This window comes from Rhinopithecus bieti, unplaced genomic scaffold (assembly GCF_001698545.2).
Source record: "Rhinopithecus bieti isolate Rb0 unplaced genomic scaffold, ASM169854v2 scaffold_12070, whole genome shotgun sequence".
In the NCBI taxonomy this organism is placed as follows: Eukaryota; Metazoa; Chordata; class Mammalia; order Primates; family Cercopithecidae; genus Rhinopithecus; species Rhinopithecus bieti.
In genome coordinates, this window is record NW_016807449.1 from 1602172 (window position 1) to 1614918 (window position 12747).

The window sequence follows — 12747 nt, forward strand, 5'->3', positions numbered from 1 at the left end:
AGGTCACCAAAGCTATTCTTTTTTATTTAAAGCAATTTTAATTACACAAAATAGAAAAAATGTAAACACAAGGGTAATATTTCCCTTGACCAGGCCCTTCCTTTTCACTCTGCCTTCCAGATGTACCCCTGATAATATTTTGGTGCAATTTCTTTCAAAAATATATATATTTTTTTCAGACAGGGTCTCACTCTGTCACTCAGCCTGGAGTGCAATGGCACAATCACAGCTCACTGCAGCCTAAACTTACTACCCCAGGCTTAAGCTGTCTGCCCAACTCAGCCTCTAGAGCAGCTGAGACCACAGGCACTCACCACCATGTCTGGCTAATTTTTTTATTGTTTTGTAAAGATGAGGTGTCACTATGTTGCCCAGGCTTGTCTCGAACTCCTGGGTTCAAGTGATCCTCCTGCCTTGGCTCCCCAAAGTGCTGGGATTACAGACATGAGCCACTGAGCCGGATCTAACATGTACCATTTATTTACATTGGGGTCAGCAAATGACAGCCCACAGACCACACTGGCCCACTGCCTGGGTTTATAAACTTTTATTGGAACACAGCCATGCTTGTTGGTTTAGTATTGTCTGCGGCTGTGGCTGCTTTCATGCTATAAGGGCACAGTTAAGCAGTTGTGACAGAGACCATATGTTCAAAGCTGAAAATATTTACCATCTGAGCCTTGACAGAAAAAGTTTGCCAACTCCTGTTTTACATATATAGATGCAGAACTGAGAAATACTATGATTTCTTCAGTTCAGGGATATAGGATGATACTTAATATAGGGAAATTTGACTTGCCTTTTTTTTTTTTTTTTTTTCCTTTTTGAGATGGAGTCTCACTCTGTCACCCGGGCTGGAGTGCAGTGGCGCAATCTCAGCTCACTGCAACCTCTACCTCCTGGGTTCATGCGATTCTCATGCCTCAGCCTCCCCAGTAGCTAGGTTTATAGGCGCCCACTACCACACCCGGCTAATTTTTGTATTTTTAGTAGAGACAGGGTTTCACCATGTTGTCCAGGCTGGTCTCGATCTCCTGACCTCATGATCCGCCCGCCTTAGCCTCCCAGAGGGCTGAGATTACAGACATGAGCCACCATGCCCAGCCCATGTTCCTATGTTTTAATTCACCTTTATCTTGTCTACACCATACAGTATTCAATAGCCACAGCCTATCTATGGTTCCTTTGACTCCTCACCCATTGGTGGGGCTGCTAGTGGCTTTCCACGTTCCACCTTTACAAACGGCAACACACTAAGCCTCCTTCTTCCTACTTCCTCATGCATGAGTAGTGATATTGCTGGGTCAAAGAGTATGTGCAGTTAAGACTTTCATAGACGTTGCCAAGCTGCCACCCACAACAAGACTATTTTCCTTTTTAGGAAAAAAAAAATGAAAAAGAAACCAGTGCAGTCAAGTATTTATTACACGGCTGTTCCCCGAAAGGTTCCACCCCTCGGGTGGGTCACCTATAATTCACTGAACCCTAGACATGCTGTGGACTCTCAGTCCTTTGAACTGGCTGGTCCCTTCTCCACCCTTCTCTGCCTGGTGACACGCCGCTAGAGCTTCAAGATCCACCTTAGATAATGGGGCAGAATTTTGTGACATTCACTGTGCATTTCTCCCGGGATCCAGCAATCCCACTTGCAGGTAGGTACCATAGAGAAGCATACACAAGTAACATACAAGGAGATATCCCAGGATGCCCAGGGCAGCATTATGGGTGGGAATGGGGAGGTGGAGACGACCATGGGGTCTGTTTCGTGGGGAGCTGGTAAGCAAAAGGGAGTGGATTCCTCCATGGTGTCCTAGAAGCAATAAATCAGTTTCGCTTGGTAACATGGAGAGATCATAAAAACATAATACTGGGCCAGCCGCGGTGGCTTGGGCCTTTAATCCCAGTACTTTGGAAAGCCGAGGTGGGCAGATCATTTGAGGCCAGGAGTTTGAGACCACCCTGGGCAACATGGCGAAACCCCGTCTCCACTAAAAAACATAAGAAATAGCTGGGCTTGGTTTTGCGCGTCTGTGATCCCAGCTACTTGTGAGGCTGAGGCACCGGCTCTGTTTTAAAAAACAAAAACAACAAAACAAAAAAATTAATGTAGAATTGAAAAAGTAAGAAACAAAACAGTCTGTAGCACAATTTAAAAGATAGCATTTATCCTTTGTGTCAATTTAGAAGATATAATTACACAAAGCGATGCTGTCTGGTCTGTAGGCGTTTCTACCTACCCAAGGTAGCGTGAATGTTAGAGGTGTTAAGGTTTGTTTATGGGGCACCAGAGGAGGAAACAGGAGTGAGGCTGGAGTATTAAAGGGAAAAATAAGAAAGAAAGCAAAATCGGAATATGGACAAATGATAGAGAAACAGAAACAGAAAATACGACGGAATTCTATGCACCAAAGTCCATGCCCTACAAAAGGATCTATCCTGGACGGCAATCGCTTCTCAGAAGCCTTCTGCAAATGGCGTCCCCAACCCTCAATTCCTTCCCCAGCTAGAATCAGTCCCTCTCTCCTCTCGCTTCCTTTCAATGTCTTCTGCTGCTACCATCCAAGCACAGCTTCACCAGACTGACACTGTGTCCATGACCATCTCCCCAGACACAGCAGGAACATTTTGAGGGAAGGAAACAAGTGTGGGCCTCAATGTTCCTGATCTGTAAGAAGGGGGATGGTGATCAAAGTATCTGTTGGCCGGGTGCAGTGGTTCACGCCTGTAATCCCAGCACTTTGGGAGGCTGAAGTGGGCAGATCGCTTGAGCCCAGGAGGTTGAGGCTGCAGTGAGCTGTGATGGTGCCACTGCACACTCCAGCCTGGGCAACGGAGAAAGAGGCTGTCTCGAAGGAGGGAAGAAGGGAAGGAAGGGAGGGAGGGAGGGAGAGAGGGAGGGAGGAGAAGGCAGTAAGGCAGGACAGGAAAAGTATCCACAATTTACAGCTGTTGAAGGGTTAAATTAATTAGTTCACGCCCTGTGCTTAGCGTAGTGATTTTGGCCCATTGCAAGCCCTTGATAAATGTTGGTGGCTGCTATTATTATTACTATTATTATTATTTTTGAGACAGAGCCTTGCTCTGTCAACTAAGCTGGAGTGCAGTGGTGTGCTCTCTCCTCACTGCAACCTCTGCCTCCCTGGTTCAAGTGATTCTCCTCCCTCAGCCTCCCGAGTAGCTGCGACTACAGGCATGTGCCACTACGCCCAGCTAATTTTTGTATTTGTTGGTAGAGATGAGGTTCTACCATGTTGGCCACTCGGTCTTGAACTCCCCACCTCAGGCGATCCTCCCGCCTCAGCCTCCCAAACAGCTGGCAGGTGCCTGTAATCCCAGCTACTCAGGAGGCTGAGGCAGGAGAATCACATGAACCTGAGGTTGCGATGAGCCAAGATCATTCCACTGCCCTCCAGCCTGGCCTATAGAGCAAGACTCAGTCTCAAAACAAACAAACAAACAACAAAACCAAAGAGCTGGGATTACAGGCGTGAGCCGCTGCACCCGGCCAGTGACCATTACTATTAATATCATTATTATTATTGGGCTTGGCCTCATGACATGGGGAAAGGCCTCACCCCAATGCCCCCTTCTTCAGGATGTCTTCCCTGATTATTCCGTAGGTTGTCCTGCCAGTGCCTTCGGTGTCTCCCTTACAGCCTCTTCCCCAGGCGTGGACACTGCCTGCTTACCTGTTGGTCTCCCTCACTGGGCCGGGGAGTCCTCAAAGACCGGGACCAGCGTTGGTTTCCCTCGAGTTCCTTGGAGCCTGGCATAGCGGCTGGTGTCCCTCGGGCCTTCAGGGACATCTGTCTGCCTAAATGGAATGCAGGCTGGGAGGGCAGATAAAGCAGGTGTATGATTAACGAATATATGGAAGGGTGTAGATGATGATAGCTCGGTGACAAAGGTAGAAACCGAGTCCTCATCTGGTTTCAACCCACCCCCTTCCTCCTCCCTACCACTCCTCTGCAAGCTCCCTGTACTCCGGGCTCCTGGCCCAGGAGCCACCCCGTCCTGAACCTGAGCCCCGGAAGGGTCCTTTCCTTGCAATGTCCTTCCTTCCCTTCCTTTATCCCCATCGTGGCAGGTGACACAGGTGTGCACAGTCAACACCCACAGGATTCTTAGTCTTTGCGCACGTGCCGTGGGTCCCTTGGCATCCAATAAAACTTACAGACCCTTCCCCCGGAATTATCTTTTTAAGTCAGGCTTATTAAATACATGTACAAATTTATAATTTTGTGTGTATTTGCACAATTTTTTTTTTTTTTTTTTGAGATGGAGTCTCGCTCTGTCACCTAGACTGGAGTACAGTGGTGCAATCACAGTTCACTGCAGCCTCAATCTCCTGGGCTCAAAGAATCCTTCTGCCTCAGCCTCCTAAGTAACTATGACCACAGCCTTGCACCACCACATCCAGATACAATTTTTAAAATTTGTATAGAAAAAATTGTATAGAGATGGGGGGCGTCTCACTATATTGCCCAGGCTGGTCTCGAACTCCTGGACTCAAGAGATCCTCCCACCTTGGTCCCCCAAAGTGGTGGGATTACAGATTTGAGTCACTGTGCCCAGCCTCAGTTCTATGCTTTTTTTTTTTTTTGAGACAGAGTCTCGCTCTGTTGCCCAGGCTGGAGTGCAGTGGCCAGATCTTGGCTCACTGCAAGCTCCGTCTCCCGGGTTCCCGCCATTCTCCTGCCTCAGCCTCCCCAGTAGCTGGGACTACAGGCGCCCGCCACCTCGCCCGGCTAGTTTTTTTGTATTTTTTAGTAGAGATGGGTTTCACCGTGTTAGCCAGGATGGTCTCGATCTCCTGACCTCGTGATCCGCCCGTCTCGGCCTCCCAAAGTGCTGGGATTACAGGCTTGAGCCACCACGCCTGGCCAGTTCTATGCTTTTTGACAAATGCTTACACCGGTGTAACCACCACCAAAATTAAGACACAGAACAGATCTGTCACCCTTGAAAATTCCCTTGTGCTTCTTTGTAGTCAACTCCTCTCTTGCTCCTGACAATCACTGCTCTGTTTTCAGCCCCTGTAGTTTGCCTTTTGCAGGATGTTATAAGAATAGAATCACAGAGTGTATAGCCTGAGTCTGGCATCTTCCATTTAGCATGATGCATGTGAGATTCACCCATGTTGTGGCACGTGTCAGGAGTGTATGCTTTTTCATTGCTGAGTAGTATTCCATTGTACAAATATATCACAGTTTGTCTATACATTCCCTAGTCAAAGGATATTTGGCCTGTATAATTCTTTGGTGTGGCAATAATGAATATAGAATAATGTTTTTATTTTATTGTTGTTATTTAAATATAGAGATGGTGTCTTGCTATGTTGCCCAGGCTGGTCTAAAACTCCTGGGCTCAAGTGATCCTCCCACCTTGGCCTCCCAAAGTGCTGGGATTACAGGCGTGAGCCACTGCACCCAGCCCAATGTTTTTAAATGTGTAAAATTAATGTATATTATTTATCATAATGAAATGTACCAGAATGACTAAAATAAAGATTGACAACAACAACTGTTGATGAGGATGTGGAGCAACTGGAATTCTTTTATACTGATAGTGGGAATGTAAAATGGTACAATCACTGTCGTAGGATGAATAGTGGCCCCCCAAAGATGTCTGCATCCTAATCCTTGAAGCCTGTGAATATGCTACTTTACATGGCAAAAGGAACTTTGCAGTACTGTAATTAAGGATCTTTTTTCTTTTCTTTCTTTCTTTTGTGTGTGTGTGTGTGTGTGTTTGTGTGTGACAGAATCTCACTCTGTCACTCAAGCTGGAGGGCAATTGTGCAAACAGAGCTCACTGCAACCTTGAACTTCTGGACTCCAGCCATCCTCCTGCCTCAGCTTCCTGAGTAGCTGGGACTACAGGCCTGCACCACCACGCCCAGCTAATTTTTAAAAATTTTTTTGTAGAGATGGGGTCTTTCTGTTTGCCCAGGCTGGTCTCAAACTCCTGGCCTCAAGCAATCCTCTTGCCTCCACCTCCCAAACAGCTGGGATTATAGGCATCAGCCACCATGCCCAGCCTCAATTTTAAAAATTCCACAATTGGGCCAGGTGCAGTGGCTCATGCCTGTAATCCCAGCACTTTGGGAGGCCGAGGCAGGCGGATCACGAGGTTAGGAGATCGAAACCATCCTGGCTAACACAATGAAACCCCGTCTCTACTAAAATATAAAAAATTAGCCAGGTGTGGTGGCGGGCGCTTGTAGTCCCAGCTACTCGGGAGGCTGAGGCAGGAGAATGGCGTGAACCCAGGAGGCGGAGCTTGCAGTGAGCTGAGATCACACCACTGCACTCCAGCCTGGGCGTCAGAGCAAGACTCTGTCTCAAAAGAAAAAAAAAATTCCAGTTGATGGGTTGATGCACATTGACATTGTTTCAGTGTTTTGCTATTGTAGACAAGGAAATTTTTTTTAAAGCATCTTTTATACATGCCTTTTTGTGAATGCAGGCCAATTATTTTTCCCTAGGGTGGTCACTAGTAAGTAGTACTGCTGGATCTTAGGGTATATGCATTCTTCCCCTAATACTTATGGAACATTTCAAGGATACAGAAAATTTGGGAGGAAAAAGTGTACAATGAACCTCCAAGTAGTCACTGGCTAGATTCTACAGGTGTTAATATTCTGCTGTATTAGGCTGGGTACAATGGCTCATGCCTGTAATGCCAGCACTTCGGGAGGCCGAGGAGGGAGAATCGCTTGAGGCCAGAAGTTCAAGACCAGCCTGGCAACATAGTGAGATCTCCTGTTTATAACAAATTAAAAAATGAGGCAGGAGGATCTCTTGAGTCCAGTAGGTCAAGGATGCAATGAGCTGTGATCATGCCAATGCACTCCTGCCTGGGTAACAGAGACTCTGTCTCAAAAAAGAAAAAAATACATATATATATATATATATATATATATATATATATATATATGTATGTGTGTGTGTGTGTGTGTATATATGTGTGTGTATATATATGTGTGTATATATATGCTGTATTAGCTGCATTGGATAAAATATGTATCCATTCATCCTTCTCTCTATTTCAGCAATTCTAAACCAAGGACAAATTTGTCCCCCCAGGGACATTGGCAATGTCTGAAAACATTTATTATTGTCAACCTGTGTGTGTGGGAGTGCTGTTGGCATTTAGCGGGTAGAGGCCAGGACGTCAACCACATCGTACAATGCACAGGACAGCCTCCCACAAGAAGTAATTATCTGGCCCCAAATGTCAATAGTACTGGAGCTGAGAAACTGCAGTTTACCCATTCGTTAGAATAATCTGCAGACGTCAGTAGGCTTCAGCCATAAACACTTCATTGTACACATCATTAACTCAACTTTAATATTTGTTTAGGGTTCCTTTTTTTAAGGTAAAATTTACAGACAGTTAAATGTACAATTCCTGAGTATACCATTCATGGAGTTTTGACAAATGTATACACCCAACTAGAAAAAGATAGAACATTTCCATATCCTAGAAAGTTACCTGACACTCTCCCCAGCCAACTCGCACCTCCACCCACCCCCAGGCAACTAATGTTCTGATTTTTATCACCATAGATGAGTTTTGTCTGTTCTGGAGTTTTTATAAATAGAATCCTGTAGTAGATGATCTTTTGTGTTTCTTTCACTCGACATAAAGCTTTTGATATTCATCCATGTTGTTATATGAATCAGTCATTTGTCTCTATTTATTTATTTATTTATTTTGAGACGACATTTCGCTCTTGTTGCCCAGGCTGGAGTGCAATGGCACAGTCTCGGCTCACTGCAACCTCCACCTCCTGGGTTCAAGCGATTCTCCTGCCTCACCCTCCCAAGTAGCTGGGATTACAGGCGCCCGCCACCACGCCTGGCTAATTTTTGTATTTTTGAAACGGAGTCTTCTTCTGTCTCCCAGGCTGGAGTGCAGTGGCACCATCTTGGCTCACTGCAACCTCTGCTTCCCAGGTTCAAGCGATTCTCCTGCCTCAGCCTCCAGAGCAGCTGGGATTACAGGCACGTGCCACCATGCGTAGCTAATTTTTGTATTTTTAGTAGAGACAGGGTTTTGCCATGTTGGCCAGGCTGGTCTTGAACTCCTGAGCTCAGGTAATCCGCCTGCCTCAGCCTCCCAAAGTGCTGGGATTACAAGGCGTGAGCCACCATGCCTGGCAAGTCATGTGTCTGTTTTAATTGCTGTCTAGTATTCCATCATATGAATGTGCCAGCTTCCTCATCCATTCTCAGGTTGATGGATAGCTGGGATATTTTCAGTTTGGGGTTATCATGAATAAAGCTAGATGAGTATCTTGCATGAGTCTTTTTGTGGATATATGTTTTCATTTCTCTTGGGGTAAATACCTAAGACTGTAATTTCTCAGTCGTAGAGGAGGTATAGGATTAAGGTAGGAGGAGGACAGGACTCGACTCTGGACCAGATTAAAGACTGGCCAAAGCCAGGAAGAGGCACTGAAAGCACCTCTCCGGGAGACATGCCCACCAGCGCCATGACAGTTTACCATTGCCATGACAACACCCGGAAGTTACTAGCTCATTCTCTAGCTAATTCTGAATAACCTGCTCTCTTAATTAACATATCATTAAACGTGGATATAAGGATGACTGCAGCCCTGCGCTGAGCTGCTGTTCCCACTCGGCACGCTGCTTGTTGAACAGCCTGTGGTCCCAGAGCTGTAAGTCTGCCACCGCCTCAGGAAAGCTATTTTCTTCCACCACCGGCTCCCTCTTGAATTCCTTCCTGGTAGAAGCCAAGAGCTTGCCCTGCACTGGGTTTACTTTTTTTTTTCTAAGACAGAGTCTCACTTTGTCACCCAGGCTGGAGTGCAGTAATGCACTCTTGGCTTGCTGCAACCTCTGCCTCCCAGGTTCAAGCAATTCTCCTGCCTCAGCCTCCCAAGTAGCTGGGATTACAGGCACGCACCAACACGCCTGGCTAATTTTTTTGTATTTTTAGTAGAGATGGGGTTTCACTATGTTGGTCAGGCTGGCCTCGAACTCCCGACTTCAAATGATGCACCGACCTCGGCCTCCCAAAGTTCTGGGATTACAGGCATGAGCCACCATGCCCAGCCCAGGTTTACTTTTTTAAAAAGTGCCAGACTTCACTCCAAGGTGGCTGTATAAGCCAAGGTAGCTTCCTATGGCTGCGGTAACAAATTACCACTAAGTTTTTTTATATATAAATTATTAAAATTAATTATTATTATTTTTCTTTTGAGACGGAGTCTTGCTCTGTCACCCAGGCTGGAGTGCAATGACCCCGATCTCAGCTCACTGTAACCTCTGCCTCCTGGGTTCAAGTGATTCTCCTGCCCCAGCCTCCCGAGTAGCTGCGATTACAGGCGTGTGCCACCATGCCCGGCTAATTTTTGTATTTTAGTAAAGATGGAGTTTCACTATGTTGGCCAGGCTGGTCTCGAACTCCTGACTTCAAGTGATCCCCTGCTTCGGCCTCCCAAAGTGCTGGGATTACAGGCATGAGCCACTGCGCTTGGCGATGGGGTAAATTTTTATGCTTCTAGGGAGCAGACTCAGCTGTAGAATTGCATTGTCCCAGGTGGTAACTGCTAGTCACATGAGGTGGTTTAAATGTAAATGAATTAAAATTAAATAAGGTTAAAATCTTCAAAGCCAGGCGCTGTGGCTCATGCCTGTAATCCCAGCACTTTAGGAGGCCAAGGCGGGAGGATCACTTGATTCCAGGAGTTTGAGACCATCTGGGCAACATAGTGAGATCCTGTGTCTACCAAAAATTTTAAAATGAGCCAGGCATGGTGGTGTGGACCTGTAGTCCCAGCTACTCAGGAGGCTGAAGAGAGACGATTGCTTCAGCCCAGGAGGTCGAGGCCGCAGTGAGCTATGATCAAGCCGCTGCACTCCAGCCTGGGTGACAGAGCGAGATCCTGTCTCTCTAAAAAAAACAAAAAAAAGAGAGAGAGAGAGAAAGAAACATTCAGTTCCTCAGTCCCACTAGCCACATCTTCAGTGATTGACAGCCACATAGGTTAGTACAGGTTGGTATCTACCCTGTTGGCAGCACAGACGTTCCACATTTCCAGCATCATGGGAAGTTCTACAAGTCTACGCGGAAATCAACCTGTCTCCTGCAGTGATGACCTTTCCCAGGATTGCACAGATGTATGATTATGCCAGACAACTGCCTTCCCACAGGGGCTGAGAAAAGGAAGAAATAAGAGACACTGAGAAAAAGACATCCAATCATAAAATTAATAATTGTCTGGCGCTTTGTAAGCAGTCATTACATTTTTTAAAAATACAACTGCCATCTAATAAGCATTTACCAAGTTCCAAGTACTTTCTTGACTACATTATCTGACTTATGTTTATTCCCAGAGAAATAGGAGGAGCAAGAGAGAAAGACACTCATTCTAAGCCTCTTGTTTTCCCAAACAGCAGAGGAATTAACTCTTTTAAGTTCCACACACCTCTCGGGGCCAGCCATCTCGGAACCAAATCTCTCTGAAATGTGTCATCCACTTACTGGAAAACAGGGCTCATTATCTTCCCTGCCAAACCTGTTCTGATACTTGCATTTCCCCACTTGGTCAATAATAGTTTCTCTATATCTGTCAGTGTCCAGGTTACATATGGCGGGGCACCACCCCATCATCCTCACTGCCTCTCTCCTCCTTGCCACCACCCACACATGGGCCTCCTACTCCTGTCTCTGCCCCAAGCCATCTTCTCCATCCTCAGGGTGACCACTTCCATTCAAGCCTCATTCTCTCCCAGCCTCCTCCTAGGCCTGTAGGTTGTTCTGTCCATCCTGCCCCCCACATAGCCAAAGAGGATCTTTCTACACCTAGAACTGATCATATTCATCCTCTACTCACAGCCCTCCCGTGGCTCCTCAGGCTTCTAGGACCACACTCCAGCCTTTCAGCCTGGCGTTGGAAATGTTGTCTTTCATCTCTGCACAAGTACCACTCCTTTACTCTCCCGCCCTGGTGAACTCCTACTCATCCTGCAACACCCAACTCAAATATCCCTTCACACTCTCCTCCAGTCTACTGCAGTACCATATGAGACCTGCGTCACCCACTAGTTTCTCTCTGTTGTGAGTTTTTTTCACTACCTGTCAGTCTTCCTTGTGAGAGCGTAAGCTCCAGGAGGGGAAAACGGTTGCCACATCTTGGACAGGGCCTAGCACATAATAGGTGCTCAGTAAATGTATATTGGGAGAAAAAATGGTTAATCATAGGTACTATCAAATGAACGCTGTGTCAGAAATCATTAAGTTTACAGAGGAGAATCGAGGAAGACAACACCTTAAGCAGGTGATCAGAGGTAAGATCACCAGTAATGGGGCCTTCTAACATCAGTTTCTAACGTCCTCTTGGTGATGTCACGCACCAAGTAGGACCCAGCATCACTCCCATAGTGTCTCTGCCCAAAGTGCTCAACCTGAATCTAATTACGAAAAAAAAAAATTCAGACAAATCCAAACCAAGAGATATTCTACAAACTAAACGACCAGGACCTTTCCCTTGAAGGCTTTCATAGAAGTCTCAAGGTCATGAGACTAAAAAAAAAAAAAAAAAAAAAAATTAGCCAGACATGGTGGTGCATGCCTGTAACAAAAAGAAATCAGTGGGTGACCCAGCTCTTGGTTCAAGGATTGCTTGAGCCCGGGAGGTCAAGTCAACAAAAGATGGCAGTCAACAAAAGATGGGAGAGCTGTCACAGATTGGAGGGGACTGAGGAGACATAACAATTAAATGTTGTGTGGGTCCCTGGATGGGATCCTGGACCAGAAAAAGGGCATGAATGGGAATATGGTGAAATGTGATAAAAGGTTTGGCTGGGCACAGTGTCTCATGCTTATAATCCCGATACCTTGGGAAGCTGAAGCTGGAGGATCGCCTGAGCCTAGGGGTTCGAGATGAGCTTGGGCAACATAGGGAGACCCTCATCTCTCTTCTTTTTTTGAGACAGAGGCTGGAGTGCAGTGGCACAATCTTGGCTCACTGCAACCTCCGCCTCCCGGGTTCAAGCGATTCTCCTGCCTCAGCCTCCCGAGTAGCTGGGATTACAGGTGCCCACCACCATGGCTGGTTAATTTTGTATTTTTAGTAGAGATGGGGTTTCACCATGTTGGCCAGGCTGGTCTCGAACTCCAGACCTCAGGCAATCCACCTGACTCAGCCTCCCAAAGTGTTGGGATTACAGGCGCGAGCCACCGCGCCCAGCCAGGAGACCCCTATCTCTACAAAAAAAAAAATAAATAAATAAAAATTAGCCAGACATGGTGGTGCATGCCTGTAACAAAAAGAAATCAGTGAGTGACCCAGCTCTTGGTTCAAGGATTGCTTGAGCCCGGGAGGTCAAGTCTGCAGTGAGCTGTGATTGCGCCACCACACTCCAGCCTGGGCAACAGAGTGAGGCTCTGTCAGAAGGAAGGTAGGAAGGAAGGAGGGAAGGAAAGAAGGAAAGAAGGGAGGGAGGGAGGGAAAAGAGAGAGAGAAGAGAAGAGAAAAGAAAAGAAGAGAAAAGAAAAAAGAAAAGAAAGGAGGGAGGGAGGGAAAGGAAGGAAGGAAGGAAAAAAAGAAGGAAAGAAAGAAAGAAAGAGAGAGAGAGAGGGAGGGAGGGAGGGAGGGAAAGAAAGGAAAGAGAAAGAGAAAGAAGGGAGGAAGAGAAGGAGGGGAAGGAAGAAAAGGGAGGGAGGGAGGGAGGAAGGAAGGAAGGAAGGAAGGAAGGGAGGGAGGGAGGGAGG

At 46.5% G+C, this 12747-nt stretch overlaps 1 long non-coding RNA gene across 1 annotated transcript; it reads right to left on the bottom strand.

The window, feature by feature from the left end:
• Positions 1-2026: 2026 nt before the first annotated feature.
• LOC108535856 (uncharacterized) lies at positions 2027-10132 on the bottom strand. The gene is made up of 3 exons (XR_001887341.1): positions 10040-10132; positions 3690-3830; positions 2027-2066 (listed from the first exon to the last, which is right to left on the bottom strand). It is a non-coding gene; the product is annotated as an uncharacterized LOC108535856 (long non-coding RNA).
• Positions 10133-12747: the final 2615 nt, after the last annotated feature.